Source organism: Carassius carassius, chromosome 19 (assembly GCF_963082965.1).
Source record: "Carassius carassius chromosome 19, fCarCar2.1, whole genome shotgun sequence".
Classification (NCBI taxonomy): domain Eukaryota; kingdom Metazoa; phylum Chordata; class Actinopteri; order Cypriniformes; family Cyprinidae; genus Carassius; species Carassius carassius.
The window spans coordinates 18,795,889-18,812,742 of record NC_081773.1 but is presented as its reverse complement, the minus strand read 5'-3'; the positions used below and the strand labels follow the sequence as shown (position 1 = coordinate 18,812,742).

Here is a 16,854-nt window from a genome sequence, read left to right as displayed (position 1 = left end):
GATTAATGCAAAATGACTTAATCCTATAATAGCATTTAAATATAACCCAAAACATGACATAGGAACATTTATTGCATAATTTTTTTAATGTGATTATCAATTAACCACTCTTGAACATCAGCAAAAAAAAAAAAAGCAACTTAAAACCACAGTCACTTTTAAATAAAGACACAACATTGTTTCTCCTCTAGTTGCTCTACAGGAGAGACCTCTTTTGATCACATGCCTGAAGAGGGAGTATCTCTCCCCTCGTCCCCTTTGAAAGTCAACACCAAACTGCAAACGGTTGGAAACAGTTTATGAACATTTCAACAATCAAATCCCTCCTTTTACATCAAAAAGCAGCCCAATTCATTTCTGATCTCTATCCAAGTTCAAAGGCAAACTTAAAGTGATACTTCAAAGAAGCGTGTAATCAAAGACGCACAGCTGTTAAAACAATCTTTTGTTAGTTCATTGTCTTCAAACCAGAATCTTCACGAATCCATAAATGAAGGGAAACAGAATCCAATAAGTGGGAAGCTGTGGTGTCTGGCTGAACAATATTTCTTACCGGAGATTTATGTCTATTTACAGCACCGTGAAATAATACAATAAACAAAGTGCAGGCTTGCAGTTTGGTGCAAATTAAGAGGTTCAAGCTGAGCCTTTTTGACAGATAAAGCTCTCTGAGAGGGGGGCTGCGCTTTCATACGTGTACCAGCCTGCAATATGAACCCATCTGAGATATGATCAGATTCATTTTGACAGGTAAAGCCCAGTGTTCTGCAGATAATTCCCCTGTACACGTCATATAATATTTGTACGCTTTAGTCAATGAAGGATGACGTTTTCTTCTCATCTTTTAACAATACCCCAGTATATTTAGTCATTTGGTTTTCTTCAAAAGAGCACTGTGAGACTCAGTGCTATCATCTTATAAAAACGAACTGTAGGGGAATTTTAATGCTGTCTTAGGGCAAAAATGAGCGAACAGAAAGGAAATCGACTTAATTTTTTAATACACTTTAACACCTTGCCTTAATCCGACACTAATGTCCATTGTCAAGGGTTACCAGCGAGATATCGTGAGCAGCTGTCAATCAAGAGCTTGGTCAAATTAAAGCACAGTTCCATTAAGTTATGAATGGAACCTGGAGGTCCACTGTGAATCAGTCATATCCCAGCTACTGTTATGCTTATTACAGCCAAACATTAGACTGACCTTATTAGAGCTTCGGTATTTAGATAATACAGGGTGGCCTATAGTCATAAATGTGTTAGGGCCAATGTGTGTTTTATCTTTCTAATTTAAGTTGAAATGTTCTACTTTGTGTTTCTATTTTAAAATTTGTTTTGTTTGTCTCTGTGGACGGAAAGGATTTATTCATAATAGATACAAAATTACTGAACATCACTAACATGAGTTAGGAGTGTCGTCACACAGGGATTCCCAAGATAACATGCAAAGAAGAAGGAGAAAAAAGGGAGAGTTAGTGGAAACATAATAAAGCAGTGTCCTGTTGAAACACAAAATAACGTCTAATCATCTAAAAGTCTCTTTGTTTTTCCATGCAAGTTGCTACAAGAATCCCACTGCAAACGTACATGTAAAACATCTCCCACGTGAGAAGCCAGAAAATGAGGTGGCAACATTTTGAATGCTGATTTTGGCACCTTTCTAGGGAGCCATGTGAAAAAATAATTCACAGGAAACACTTTACAATAAGCTTCTATTTGTTAAATATTTAATGCATTAACTAACATTAACTAAAAATGAGCAATGCATTTGTTACAGTATTGTTCTGCAACAAGTCTTTGTTAAAGTTAGTGAATAAAAATACTGCTATTCTTTGTTAGTCCATGGTAGCTCAGGTCCATTTAATATCGTTAACACATAAAACTTGTGATAGTAATAATGTGTTATTAAATGTTGGAATCAACGTTAACCACAATCAATAATTCTTTAGAACTATTTTCCATTGTTAGTTTATGGTAAAACTAATTTAGTCAACTAATGCTAACAAGTGGAATCAAATTGCAATGTGTTACCAGTTCACGATAGCAAAGTGAAGCTCAGTTAGGAGAGCGCTTGGAAAGAATAATAATAAGAAGAAAGATAATAAGAGAGAGATGATAAATAATATGAGAAATGTTACTTGAGCACCAAATCAGCAAATCAGAATCACAGCTAAAGGATCATGTGACACTTAAGACTGGTGTAATGGCTGTAAAAAAAATCAGCTTTGCCATCACAGTAATTGTGTTGTACTGTGAAGTTACATTTTTAAATATATTAAAATAATAATAGGTAATAATCATTTCACAGTATTACTGTTTTACTGTATTTTTAATTAAATAAATGCAGCTTCATTGAAGTGTAAGATAAATATTTTGAACACATAAGAAAAAAATAATAAATAAATCTTACTGACCCAAACAAGGTTCAGAAATATTTTTAGAGCACATACATATTATGTGATGTTCTAAACTTACCAGCACAAAATACTAGATCAATATCAATGTAAATTACTGATGTTGATGCTTAAAGTCAACATGAAATCCGTATTTTCTTTGTAATGCAGTGTCATTACTTACACAGGCTTAAATAATGCTGGATACTCAAGCACTGCTGTTCCAAACTTGTTAAACTGTTGTATCAAAATGACTTGGCAATTCAAAATGGCAATTCGCATTGACTTTAACCAATGCAAAGTATTTCCAAATGTCTTTTAATAACTGTCTCTCACCTCCCCTTGATATTATTTCCCTTAATGTTTGGGTACCATAAATTAAGTCCTGGTTAAGTGCATGCCATTAGGCTGTTAAATTATTTCACAGCAGTGCACCTTGACTGTGAATTTGACGTCGAAGCTTGTCAGCAGCACACAACACTGCAAACAAATGAAGCAACTTCATACAGAATCCAGCATGACACTGGCCTAAGGATAAAGCTCTCCTCATCGTGTTAGGATGTGACCACCACATAACAACAGAGAGACGGGAGCTTTCAGGGACAAGCTGTCCCACCTGTTAATACAAAGTGCCTGGCACATTCTCACTGATATAGTGAATATATTACTAGGAAGTAAGATATTGAGAAACATGACACAATCATTTCACCCTTTAGCAAATGCTAAAGGTATTCCTCTGTGTCTGTGTACGTGAGCATGAGCTTGTTTGCTAGCGTCTCTTTCTGGCTAGCTCCATCTGGAAGATTCAAGCACTTTGTGGCTGTCACACAATAGGGAAACCAAAGCCTGCTGAAGGATAACAAATGACTTCATGGCAAAACAGCTATTGAAATTCTTTCAGTATGTGGCATTAAAAACAACTGAACAAATAGAGATAAGGGGGTTAGAAGGATTTGAAATGAGATTTCTCTCTCTCTCTCACTCACATTCTTCCCCAGCCCTCTGTTAAAGAGCTAAACAAAACAAATGGAGCTTATTACTGCAGATTACCTTACACTGGACAGATTCACGGTGTGAGGCCAACTGTAAACAATGTCTTTCTCTCCCCTTAAAAAATATGTGCCATTTATAACACTGAGCAATCATAGCCACTGTGTGGCTAGATAAAAGAAAATGTATGCAGAGTCTGCCATTTGAAAACACAACCACTTAAGACTGTTACCACGTGTGTTACCATAGCAAACACTGATACACTAATTATTTCCTGCTATACGGCTTATATTATTGCTGTTTAAATAGTGCCCAGGGGATTGGGAGGGATTTCAGGATGTAGGCAAGTGGCAGAAGGGATTTCAAATCATCAGAAGGTCACAAATTAAAGCAATAGTTCACTCAGAAATGAAAACTGACATAATTTGCTCACTCTCAAGTCTTTCAAAGTTGTACGACTGACTTTGTGTGTGGAAAACAAACCCTCGGTTTCACAGACAAAGTTTAAGCTAGTCCCAGACTAAAATGCATGTATGAGCTGTCTCAACTGAAAATATCTTGCTCTGAAATATCTTAAAATATGTCAGTGCCATTGTTCTGTGTCAGGATGCACACCTGCAATGTTTTCTTCTAAGGCATTTTTTGTAAAAGTTGCTTAAATATCTTAATAACTAAAGTCTAGTCCTGGCTTAAGCTAAGCCCCGTTTGTGAAACCAGAGTTCTTGTCCGTCCAATGAAAGTCAACAGGGTTCAGTTCCAGTTCAAAAGCAGTTCCTCAAAATTTTTCTGAATATCTTCTCTACAGTTGGGAATGACCCGAGAACAAGTGATTTTGGGGTGAACTATCCCTTAAACAAAACATAAAAGTCCATATGAAAAGCTAACGAATGGTGTGTTAATGGCTACACGTACATAAACGTTTCAGATACATTCTGTGGCAAATGAGAACGACTCTGCGGTTGTTAATCACACCGCAGGAAGTTTCTGCACCCCAGATCTATCCCGATTCGATAAGAAACTCTGGCAACTTTCTGGCAACTTCCAGCGGTCTGCAGCAGTAGCAGCCGGGGGAAGATAAATAGCGTCAGACATATATTCTGTTCATTTGCCACTCTCTTTCCTGTCAACAGCCAGCAAAAGCTCTCTCATGCAATCGGATTTATGATTTATATGTGGAGCCGAGGTGCAACAGGCTCCGAGCACGGGTAAAGCGGCGGTCTTGAGATTTATCATCGGCCCAGTCCATCTAACAATCGGGCGTTAAACAGAACAAAAACCCATTCCAAATAAATTCCCACTGTATTTGTGTGCCGATTTGATTTACCGGCCTTTGGGGAGGCACCATTTGGTAGCAGCAAGAGCGACGAAAGGTAGGTGGTGCCGGAGAGAGAAAAGGGGGAAGGATGTGGGGGGGGCTTGCATGTGCCAGAAGTGTTTATTGTGTCAGGTTGATTTATTGAGTGAGCTTCATTTCACTGAATGTTCTCAGATATTTATTTCCCTAAAGGCCCCACAAAGATATGAACAAGCCCGCATCCACATATGTCATCATTGCCCATTTTACAGAGTCAGGAGATTTCTTTACAAAGAAGTGGAGACACACCAGGGCACCTTTCCATCTGTGTCTCACTGACGATGCTTCTTAAAAACCCAGTTTAAAAAAAATGAAAAATCTGTTCTAAAAATACACACATACAGCCTTTTTATTTTTTATTTTTTTTTTGAAAGGGCACTCAAAAGTTCACCTAAATCTCACAGGTCAAGATATAAACAAAAACCTGCCCTAAAAGAATGACTTGAAAAATTCAACATCATCCATGTTGGCAAAACAAGATGCCACTTTAAATCCTGTAGAAGGTATAAACAAACATCCCTTTTTTTAGGGCCGGTGGACAAAGAGAAAGAGAGAGATGGGAAAACAGTGGGAAAGTAAAGCAGATGGCACTGGCCTTTGATTTTCCAGATGGCTGTCCTGACTGGTGAGCTCAGTGACATCGAGTCATCTCATTGACATGCAGCCTCCACTGCCTCCCCATCCACAGGTCTCTCTCTCTCTCATCTCTCAGACACTCCGCCCAGGCACCATTCACCAACCTCGCCACTCCGGCTTCAGCCTGCTGCTGTTTATTCCATATCGGTAACGAGACACAATTGTACATGGCATCTTTTATTTAAAGAAGCAAAAGCAATTACTATTGCGAGGCCCGACTGCAGCCATCACTAATTAGGAGACTTAATATAAAGTTAATATTAGAGGTAAAAACACCCAGTGCATAACGAAGTGCACTATTCGTTGTTTTGCCTGGGAATAATTAACACTGACTGCTAGTCATTTTTTACGACTGTATACATTTAGACGTCTGTGTTTATTAGCAAGCAAATAAGTCCTACGCTGCTGACACAGACAAACGGTCCGTCAATCTGCGCCCTACGATTAGCTTCCAGCAGGAAAAAAAATTCATAAAATATGATCCTTCACCCTTATCGGTAAATAAATCTCCATTTTAGCACACGAGAATTGGAATATTAAACAGTCACAGGCTAATTTAAATTAGAGCGGCGAGGAGAATTAAATGCAGGCTGCATATTCCATGACCTCGCAAGTACATCGTATTTTTTTAGGGTTATATCATCATTACCATAGTGCAAGCTCAGAAACGACAACTCAAAATTCCCTAATTACTGTATGTTTACTGGGGACCACAGGCCTGTGCGCAGTTAATGAAACATCACAGTTCAAGCCTCTAGGGCCCAGGGGAGATGGGCCCTCCATTGTAACACTCGCGATTCTGCTTTTCCACTCTGTATGCAATTAATTGATCCAGGAGCCATATTTTATGAGGCATTCGAGGACAATCTTGAAGCACATCAAAATGTCCTCAGAAAAACAGGATTTTGTTCTTTAATACAACAAAGCGATCCGAGCAAAATAAAAAACACAGAGTGAAGTGCCCGTAAGGTGTTTAAACCTACTAATGACTATGCACTGTGATAAAACACAGGCACACCTGATTACTCCTAATTGGCGAAAATACACTTAAACAAACCAATAAACCAGGTAGACTAGCAAAAACAGTTTGCTTAGAATAGCAGGTCTCATTCACTCATTCAACTGTGTACATGTATTTGTGTGTAAAATCTGAAACCTTGATGCCTTTGAATTTCAATTTATTCACATACAATAATCATGTAAATGTTTACACGTTTACACTGGAAATGTTGAGGCTGAGAGAAAAACTAATACATTTTACATATATCAAAATATATATCAAAAGCCCATATGATAAATGTTATTTACAGAATAATTTATTCTGTAAATAAGGTAAAAATATCTAGCAGGTTCAGAAAAAAATAATTGTAACAAATTATCTGAAAGAGGTTGGCATTGATTTTTTTTATTTTCATAATATTTTTAATTTATATTATTTATATTTTTAAAAATGAGGCCTAATTACAGTAGTATTCAAATTAAATAAATATTTAATGAAAATGTATTTATTTATTGATGTAGAATAATTGTATAAATATTATACACACACATACACATACAAGCGCATGTAGAAAAGGTTCATGCAAAAATTTCCACAGTACAATCTCCAGGATATATAAATAAATATATTCACAACAGAATTATAACTGAAAATATTGTTTTGCACATTTTCTTATATTGATTATATCTGAATATATTCAGATACAATATATTATATTCACAATATAAATAAAATATTAACTGACGCTTTTAAATATATATTTAAAAATGGTGAAAATGTATATAAAAATGTTTTAATACAAATTATGTATACTTATTAGAGGTAACACTTTATTTTGATGATCCCTTTTAAACATTCTGTTGACACTAAGTAACATTCCACCTACATGTGAACTAACTCTCATTAAATTATAAGTAGACTGCCTGCTTCATATCTGCTAACTCTTTATTGTGATGGTCTCCCAAAAGATACTCTACTGACTAAAAGTAACTTTGCAAGTACATGTCAACTTATTCTACCACTAACCTTACCAGTCTACTAATCCTCTACTAAGTCTGTATGGAATGACATGAAGAAACAGAACAAACTGAGACAGACTAAATCCAGAAGAGCTGTGGCAACATCTCCAAGATGCTTCAAGAAACCTACCTGCAAAGCTACAGCACTGTTAAAAGTTTTAGGCACTTGTGTAAAAATGCTGTAATATGAGGATTCTGTCAAAAAATAATAAATATATTTTCTTTATCAATTAACTTCTATTAACTAAATTAAATCAACATTTGGTATGACCATCCTTTGCATTTACAGCAGCTTTTACCCTCTGTGCACTTGCACAGCTTTGCAGTTATGTTTCTTGAAGCATCATAGAGGCATTGCCACAGTTCTTCTAGATTTAGTTTGTCCTCAGTTTGCTCTGCTTCTTCATGTAATTCCAGATTACATGATTACACATAATTTATGAACATATTCTGAAGATTGTGTATTGTTCTGTGGACATTTACCATGAACCTGTTCTGAGCACAAAAGTACATAAGTCAGCAATAATTAGTGAATGAGACCCATTGACATTTTGCTGTATTGTAACTTAAAGGCATGTATTACAAGAACTAAAGTGCACATCACTCACAAAATCACTACCATGCTGTGTTTACACATTGACTAGCCCACTGCTGTACCGTATCCATCTCTGGCCTGGCTGTTACCCTCACAGAGTAGCCCACTCAAGTGATTCCCAATTGTTGTGATGTCATGTCTGAGAGCAGGGCAGACTATTGATACTATAAAAAAAACATGTTGCAAGGGCTAGCATGTGGCAGATTGGTTTCTCCAAGCCAGTTTTAGATCAGTATAAGTACAGACAGGAGCCACAGACTTTGCACAGGGGACTGGAATGAGAAATAAGTATTTCCGGCTGTATTCAGCTGGCCACAGAAACAATTTGCTGTGGGGAAAATGGGATAAATGGACTTTGCTAGCAGATAGCAGGCTAAAAAAGCACTAATGATGGAATCTGAAAACCTTTACGGAATTAGGTGAGTTGAACAGCCAAATTATCCCAAAATAGAAAGCTGATTGTGACTCAGGTTTAAAGCCAAGAGACTATAACAAAAGATAAAGACATCTAGTCAGGACATATCGCTAAAACGTAATATTAGCTGCCAGTTAAAAGTATCAAATTGCTCGTCACTATTTTAGACATCTTAACTGCAATGCCTAACTAAGCTACCTGGACAGCAGGATTGTTATCTCAAAATGTCAGGCTTCCAGAGAACTGCGTGGAATGTGTGTTGACATCAGATCTAGTGAAGAGGAACTCAACATGGGAGTGCCCCTGTGTTTCAGTCATAAATAACTAGAGGTTGAGATACAGCATCTATATTAGAGCAGTTAAGCTAGGGAGGCATCTCGTGGACATGCTTTGGTGTGCACAGCATGAAGATATTAGAACAGGTGCAATACACCAGCATGTATAAATCTGATGACAACAATCATTGCCAACAGGTCAGTTACTATAAAATCTCCTTCATTCTCTCATGCAGGTAAGATACTTAGTAATTTATAAAATAATAATAATAATAAATTAGTCAAAGAAAATAATTTAGCAAATGTTTAAAATCATGGACACACACATTATAGTATATAGTATTTGGATTACATGACTAACAAAATACTAGTCATTTCACATTGTTTTCATAAATTAAAATCAAGTCAATACAAATACACTAGATTTAGCCAAGATGGCTAGTTTTTATGATTTCGTTATATTTTAAAAACTTAAGAGAGAGAAAAAAAAAACAAAATACAAGACATATCAAAACAGTCTATAAAACTTCTAAATAATCTTGAAAAAAAAATACATTTACTCAAGGTTGACAGCAAATACAGAATTTCTAAAAAGGCATCAATAACAAAAAAACTAATGCTGCTGCATTGTGCTGCTACTAGGTGTCAGTCAGTATAAAACGAAGACAACCAGTGAGACATGAAAAAATTTGAGAAAGTCAAGTCATCTTCGCAAGTGCCTCATCTTAATTATCGTTTCATTTCTCTATTTTGTAAAAGTGTTAAATAATGTGGTCTCTTTGAGTACGTCGCCTTGTAGCCAGCGAACACAAAGCAAAAAGAGTCGTGCTTGATTTAGGTATGAGCTATGAGAGGCTGTTTTCTCCACTTGAGCGGAGCTGATTGGAGGTGGAGGATTCACAACGCCGGGGCTGATTTCCATGAGAAGGGGAGGACGGGATCTTAATGGGGGTCAGTGACAGGGCCGGAGTCTGAATTGGCAGGGGTGCATCAATTAGTGCGCGGGCAAAGCTCAGGCTAACGATAAGGTGAGTGGATTGTAGAGCGGGGTAATCTTCATTAGAAGCACATGAAAAATATTACAGGCTCACAAAGAGGAGGCAAATGAGAGTGTGGCAAAGGGCATTATAGAGTCATGATAGAATCATCCTCTCTTCTCAAAAGCTCATTCCCGTGCGTTACTAGCGTTGTGGTTAAAGGTTTAGAGTCCAAGACTTTGAAGGGACTCTTAATTAGGTTATACTTTTGTTTTACACAGCCAGGCATGATTTTTACAAAGACATTTTGAATCTCTCCAAATGGAAATATGATTCTGTCGAGGCTTCGGTTCAAAATAGTTAAAGATTAGCATGACTCACTCAGTGGAAAATCTCGAGCTTGCTATGAGCTATTAATGAACATCCAGAAGAATATTAACACAAGCTTTTACAGAGAAAAAAGTGTAACTGACTGTTGTATTTTTGTCTATGAGGCATTCTGGAAGGTTTCTCTCCAGAATTCGACACGATTAAGCAATTTCCCCTAAACAAGCTGTTTTTTTTTTCTTGTCGAAGAAACATAATCACACAAACCATCATCAGCTTGTTTTGATAATGGTGATAAAAGAAAAGCACTGTTTACCGTGCACCAAGGCCTTTGATATTCAATGGCTCCGACTTAATAAGCCAAGACATTAGTGTACACGTGTAAAGTGCGTTCATAAATGTGCGAGAGGAGAGGCGAGCTCAGAAGCAGGAAGGAATTTGATTACACTGTCCACCTATCCAAATGAACCCCATCATGTGAACATTGTGCAACCAAGCAGACATGCAGCTCCAAAGACCGTCCAGGCAGCTGTATAGCATTTAAGTGCATATTGAGAAAAAAACCGTCTGCCCTATTGAACAGTTTCGTCCCCACAGGGCAAACAAGCATGGCACATTCTCCAGGAATTACAGTTGTCTCCTGTTTAGAGGAATAGGGGAAAAAACATCACATTTCATGAGCCCCTAAACCTGTAAACAAAATCTTTGGAGCAGATAAATTTGAAACGCCACAATGCAATTAAAGCCCAATTCGATTTGAGCATGCACAGTCCATCTGTCAAAGGGAAACTGAAGCAGAGGAGATCCATTATTAGTACATTCCTGCTTGCATTTTCTGAAGCCTGTTCTCACAGATGCAAACTAGCAATTGAATTATCCATCAAGCTAAGGTGCTCTATACTGTGCGAAACGCTAGCTTCGCCAAGTATGTCATCATCCCAAAAAAGTTTTGTTCAAACTATTCCCATTAATTATTACATCTTTGGAGATTTGATTCTTCATGCTCTGGGGAATCATCGTGATGTTCTTGGTTTAGCTGAAATATAAATGTCTCCTATAATCCTATTTGTCCACTTTAGAATCGGGAAGATAAAAATCTTTATTATCTCGGGGGAGGGTTCAAGGGACCCTCACTCAGTGCTTTCAGCTTGAAATGCTATCATCTTCAAAGGTAGAAGAGGATGTCGATTTAAAATCAGAAATGTATCAGGGATCTCTATGCTCCTTAAAGTACAATACATCTCCGCTGATTAAAATACATCAAAGCCTCGTCATTCGCTCCTCTGAGCAACAAGGGTGGATTTTAATTGCAAAATGTTAAACCTCACAATTAAGGCTTTGTGCTTCTTAAAGCTAGCCCAAACAGACACCGAGAGAGCAGCATACAAATGAGCTGGTAAGAGGGAGAGAGGTGAATTAAATGATAGCATTAAAAGCGGCCTGTTAAATGATAACGCCGTAGAAGACCAATCACGGCACGCACCGATAATGCTACAGTGAAATATGTCAACAGATTGCGTTTTCACGAGCTATAATTTTTCTCTTAAATTAAAGCCTTCCCTTTAAAGGAAAATACATGCTCAAGTGGCTAAAACAGGTGCCTGTTTGTGAGATCACTAGTGTGCCTGCCAACGATAAGGAGCTCGACATGACACGATCCTGCTATAAAACAGGTAACACTCTGCCAATGCAAACAGTTACTCAATTTACAGCCAACAGCCATGAAAAAGTGCTATAAAATTGTTACCGGATTGCTGCCATCAGATTATAGGCCCACAATGCAAAACCTACCAGCCAAATATCTTATTTAGGATTTATGACAAAGTAAACCTTCGAACCACAAAGTTATACGCCTGCTAAATTGATGCAACCCAATCATGTGCACAAAGACAAAAAGTGGCTTTGTTTTTCAGGGAGCATCATGTAACTATTTTTTTAAATTAACTTTCAAAAGATACAAAATAAATTTTGAAGTTACATTTAAAAACGTTGGTTGGTATTTAGTATTTATTATTTAATGAGTAGTGAGTAACAAGTTAAAAAATATCTTTTTAAAAAATCGAAAATATATTCAGGGTTGAAACTGTATGTTTGCTGAGTAATATAATTTCCTAAGAGGACTTAAAGCTCATTTAATAAATTTAATTAATTGATATAGGAATCTGGCATGAAGAGCATCCTCGGCTCAAAATATGTAAATGTTTAAATGGCACGATGGGTACTGTTTGCAAATAAAGAAGCTATGTGATGAAAACTAATGTACATGTAAACTTTTGTACAACACATGTACATGAGGAGGAACTATCAGGCCCAATAATAAAATAAAATTAAGTCTAATAAATTCAAACAATGACAAATGACTATCTATGAATTACCTGCAAACACATGCAGCATTAATTAAAAGCCTGTGATAGACACGGCATGCTTCTAACAGACCTATCAACAATGAAATTAGGATTTGCTGGCAAAAGAGCATTCCAGGGTCCCTCGGAGAGACTAATGAAAAACACTTTCATGGCTAACCCATCAAAAAAGCCAGGCTGGAGGAGAGCGGAGCACCGTTGAGCTCCAGCAGCAGGATGTCATGCGAGGGTCTGGAACGTGCGACCTCTCATTTCATCCTTTAATAAAGTCGCACCCAGGTGGCCTTGATGCCTTACAGTTGCCTGGGGCTCCCGAGCGCTAAACAGGAGCTCTGCTCAACGTCATTACCCTCCATAGTTCTCTTCTCTGTTTTCCAGCATTAAAACCTGCTTTGTTTTCCATTCCATGTCACAATTTGAAAGTCGGTTATCAAGATCAAAATGCTCCTTAATCTCAGTTGGTGAACTTATTCTATTGCCTCACTGATTGACTTGCAGAGCACTCTAACGGCAGTTGTGAAATGATGATGTGAGGAAATAACTCAAGTAAGACCAAAACTGTGGGATCGGTTTGAGGTTAAAGCATTGAGGAAGTCTAGGGTAAGAAGACTTGGTTGAAATGTTGCAATCCTTGCCTGTTTAACAAGAACACAAATCCTAAATCAAAATCAACAACAAACAACAAAAAATAAGTCCCAAAAAGGGCCTTGGTACTTAAATGCTACATACTTGCAGCTGACAGACTGCAAAGAAACTAGCCTAGAGGTGGTCATTTTTCAACTTGCTACACTAATTCAAACACAAACACAGAGAGAGGGCTGCAATTTCAATGTGCAAATGATTTTCATGTAATACTTTCATAACTTCCTGTGTGAAAGGAGCCCGTTGGCCAAGAAGCCAGAAGAACATTCAGGTTATCAGAATTTCTAGGCTGTTTCTTTAATTAGCATTCACAATTTGCATTCAGATAATGTCAGGATTGATGAATTTAGTCTTGGAAGGACGACGGAAAGTTAAATAAAGTTCTCCTCAGGCTCTGCGCTGTTCCAGTAGACAGAATAAATGCTTATATTGACAGATGAAAAGATACCTGTCTGGTTTACTGCTCATTCCGGCAGTAACTTAACACCGGCACACACCCACGCATCTGTCAAATCGAGGCTTTATGCTGTACTGTAATTGCAGAAGAAGGGAACTCCTTTTTCAAACAGTTCTAACAGACAGCAAATTGCATTTATTCCGCAACGTGGATACAGCTTCAACAGTTTCCTGTCTTTGATTTATGTGTCCAGGTCTTTCATAACTTTCAAATTCATCAAAGCAGCTTTCATTCGGAAACAGAGTGAGAGCGCTTTTCTCAAACATGGCCCTCCTAATTAGAATTATTGTAACTCTGACAAACCCTGGACAGAGACGCCACTTAACTGCCTTGTCAGACCCTGAATTCACAGCCTGAATACAGATTCTCCACCTGTCCGCCTTTCCGTATTGTTCAAACTTTTCCTCCATACACCTATTTCCCCAGTGGGAAGCAGGTGGTGTGTAGAGGTGTTTACGGAGAGAGTCTAACTGACAGCTGGCAGGAGGAGACTCAAACAGCTGCAGACGAGTGGAAAAAAAGCGAGAGAGAGATAGAGAGAGAAGGCAAACAGCTCTAATACCCTCAGGGTTGTCAACTGCAATCCCCCAGCCCACAATGCTTTTAACCAAGCAAACAGAGGAAAAACTGTTGCCGTCTCAAGACATCAGAGTCTTCCACCGAACTCCTCTATCTTGGAGCAAATTTGCAAGCTTGAAATGAGCCGAAAAGAGGGGCTCAAAAGAGAGAGAGAGATGGAAGTTAAAAACATCTGACCATCTTCATTTATGTGTTCACGTCAAAAAAACTAAGTGTGGTATTTACAGTATGGTGGATGGGAAACGTGTGTCGATTTCTCATTTCAAGGAGGAGGGCAGTATCAAAACACACCAGATCAACTTCTACACTGCTTTGTTTGGTTCTGCCAAGGTTATAGGAGACCCATTCCAAATTTCCTGGGGCTGAAGGGAAGGGGGTGGTGGTGGGTGGTTGAATGTTGCGCTAAAACCGATTCCATGCAGATAAATCACTTGCACAGATCAAAAGACAAATCGGCGGCAAAAGACAAAAGATGCCAACGAGCAGAGAACAATAAAAAATGTTAGTTGTGGGGATCACAGCAGATGGTCAAAGGGATCCAGCTGTAAAGGAGACATGCTGTTTATTTGACTGGAGTGTGGCTAGGCAGGTGATTGTGATCTTGACAAGTTAACTGAGTGCTTCTGATCCAGTCTGGGCAAAATTCAAAACTGGAGAACTGGATCCCTTTCAAATGATTGGTGTGAATTTGAACTGAATTGGCAACAGAGAAATTTGAAATTAGTTTTTAATATATGTGATTATTTGCTCCGCTACCCATTTTTCAGTGACTTTCGACATTACAGGGAGAATACTTATTGGTGATTACTCCAAATGTTCATGCATCGATATTTTCGTGTTTATCGATTTTGTGTTATCGATATATGTTAATCTTAGTTTGAGGTCCAGTAAATAATTCTTTATGATTTAAAAAAAAAAAGTATCCAATTCATATTTATCTTTAGCTGTTTAATTTTTAAGCGAACTAATTATTCTACATTACCAACTTCTCTATTTGATACCTGTTTTAGATTAAACTTGGACAAGACACTCTCCATCAATGCGATATATGGAATACCCAGACAAATAGACTTAGTAAGAACGCGTATTAAATCTATTTGCTATCAAAGCATGATATCTAATTTGTTTTCCTTCTAACTCTAGTTCTATTTTTCTCGCTGATTTTTTTTCTTCCTGTTAAATTTTGCAGATTTTCCAATATCAGTTTTAGAATTTCCTTTTGCCTGCTCTATTATATAAATTAAAACATTTTACTTTTGTAAATCTTTTCTAATCTCGTTTATTACTTTATTTTGTAATAAATTAAAATTTCACTTCTTACATTCCATCTTAGATTTTAGAAACTGTTTCAATGTATCTCTTTGTTTCATATTGTAAGTGACTAAATATTTTCATTTAACCAAGGTAAGCAATATTTCTTCCTTGGTCTACTTTTAACTTGTCTCTTAAAACTATTCACAGTAGTTTGAATAACATCTATTAAAACATTTGTATCCCTTTCAACACAATTTTGAGAAAAATGTTCCAAAAAAATTCTTTATATCTTCTATGCCCTTTTTAAATTATTCAAATAATTTTTTGGTATTCTAGAATTCAATGTTTTTTTTTATTTATAGTCTGATAGCTAAACCTCTTCTCTGTCAGTTTTCTTACTACCGAAGTTAAATTATGATTTGACAATCCTGTAATCATATTAAAAGTCTAAAGTATGTGATCAGGTTTATTTGTAAAGTTTAAATCAATTTGTGTTTCAGAGTATCTAGTTATTCTTGTGGGTCCATTTACAAGCAGCTTCAGATCAAAGTTACTAGTTATATTTTTTTCAATGAATTCTTACTGAATTACTGTCTGTTGGCTACCTTAATTCAAATTCAAACAAATACTTGAGGATTCAACAGTCATTTTCAGTTCACTTCAATTCTGAACTAGGCACAGCCCTGGGGATTCATGAAAATGACAATTTCTTATGATAAATTTGTTCATAAGAATTTAATGTTTGATTCTGAAGTGCAGTTCCTGAAGGATCCATAAAGGTTAATAAATATCCTATTTTACTTGAGAATAAAATGAAAAAACTCTGGTGCCATCTACTCATGCACATCCCTAAAAATAATGATATGCATTATTTGCAACTAGTGTTATGTTGTAATGTTTAATTTGAAATAACCTAAAATCCTAACTTTAGGAGGTTATTTACAATGGTCTCTAAGAACATTCTTTTCAGGAATTAAGACCCAACTTAAGTTTTGTCTAAAGAAACATTGTTAAGAGAAGTTTTTGGGAATGCAAAATGCTATGGCCTAGCAGCAGTTACTGGAAGAAGAATTTTATTCTTAAGAAAGTTTTGTGAATCCAAATCCTTGTTCACATATTCTTTTCTCAAAATAAGTAGAGGAATCTGGACAAGGACAGTTTGCACATCATGTAGTAATGCAGCGCCAAAAAATATACATGAAATTGTTTGCTTGGGATGCATGATAGCACCTCTTCTTCAGAAACAAAAGGCTAGCAAAAGCTAAGAAGAAAAGTACAAGATCAAGCACTAATCACTGCACTATTCACAGATACCACTAGAATAAGTAACATATCACTTTTATGGGCCATGTTCTCCTGCCATTAATGGCTAGAGAAAAAGACGAGGCCATATGAGCACAACCTTGAAATGAAACGCCTGCCGTGGTCAATCATATTCGGTTGTAAATTAGCTTTAATAATACATTGGCTAGCACATTTTCCACACACACCACTTTAAATAGTTAGCATGATGCACCCACTGCCGACAAGTGCAGGGCCGAAAAAGAGATGCAAACTAGTTTAATCAAATAGGGCTGA

The 16,854-nt window shown here is 37.0% G+C and overlaps 1 protein-coding gene across 5 annotated transcripts in view; it reads right to left on the bottom strand.

The window, feature by feature from the left end:
* Window positions 1-16,854, bottom strand: part of LOC132095294 (dachshund homolog 1-like) — a 109,723-nt gene that overhangs the window by 79,008 nt on the left and 13,861 nt on the right. The window lies entirely within an intron of this gene.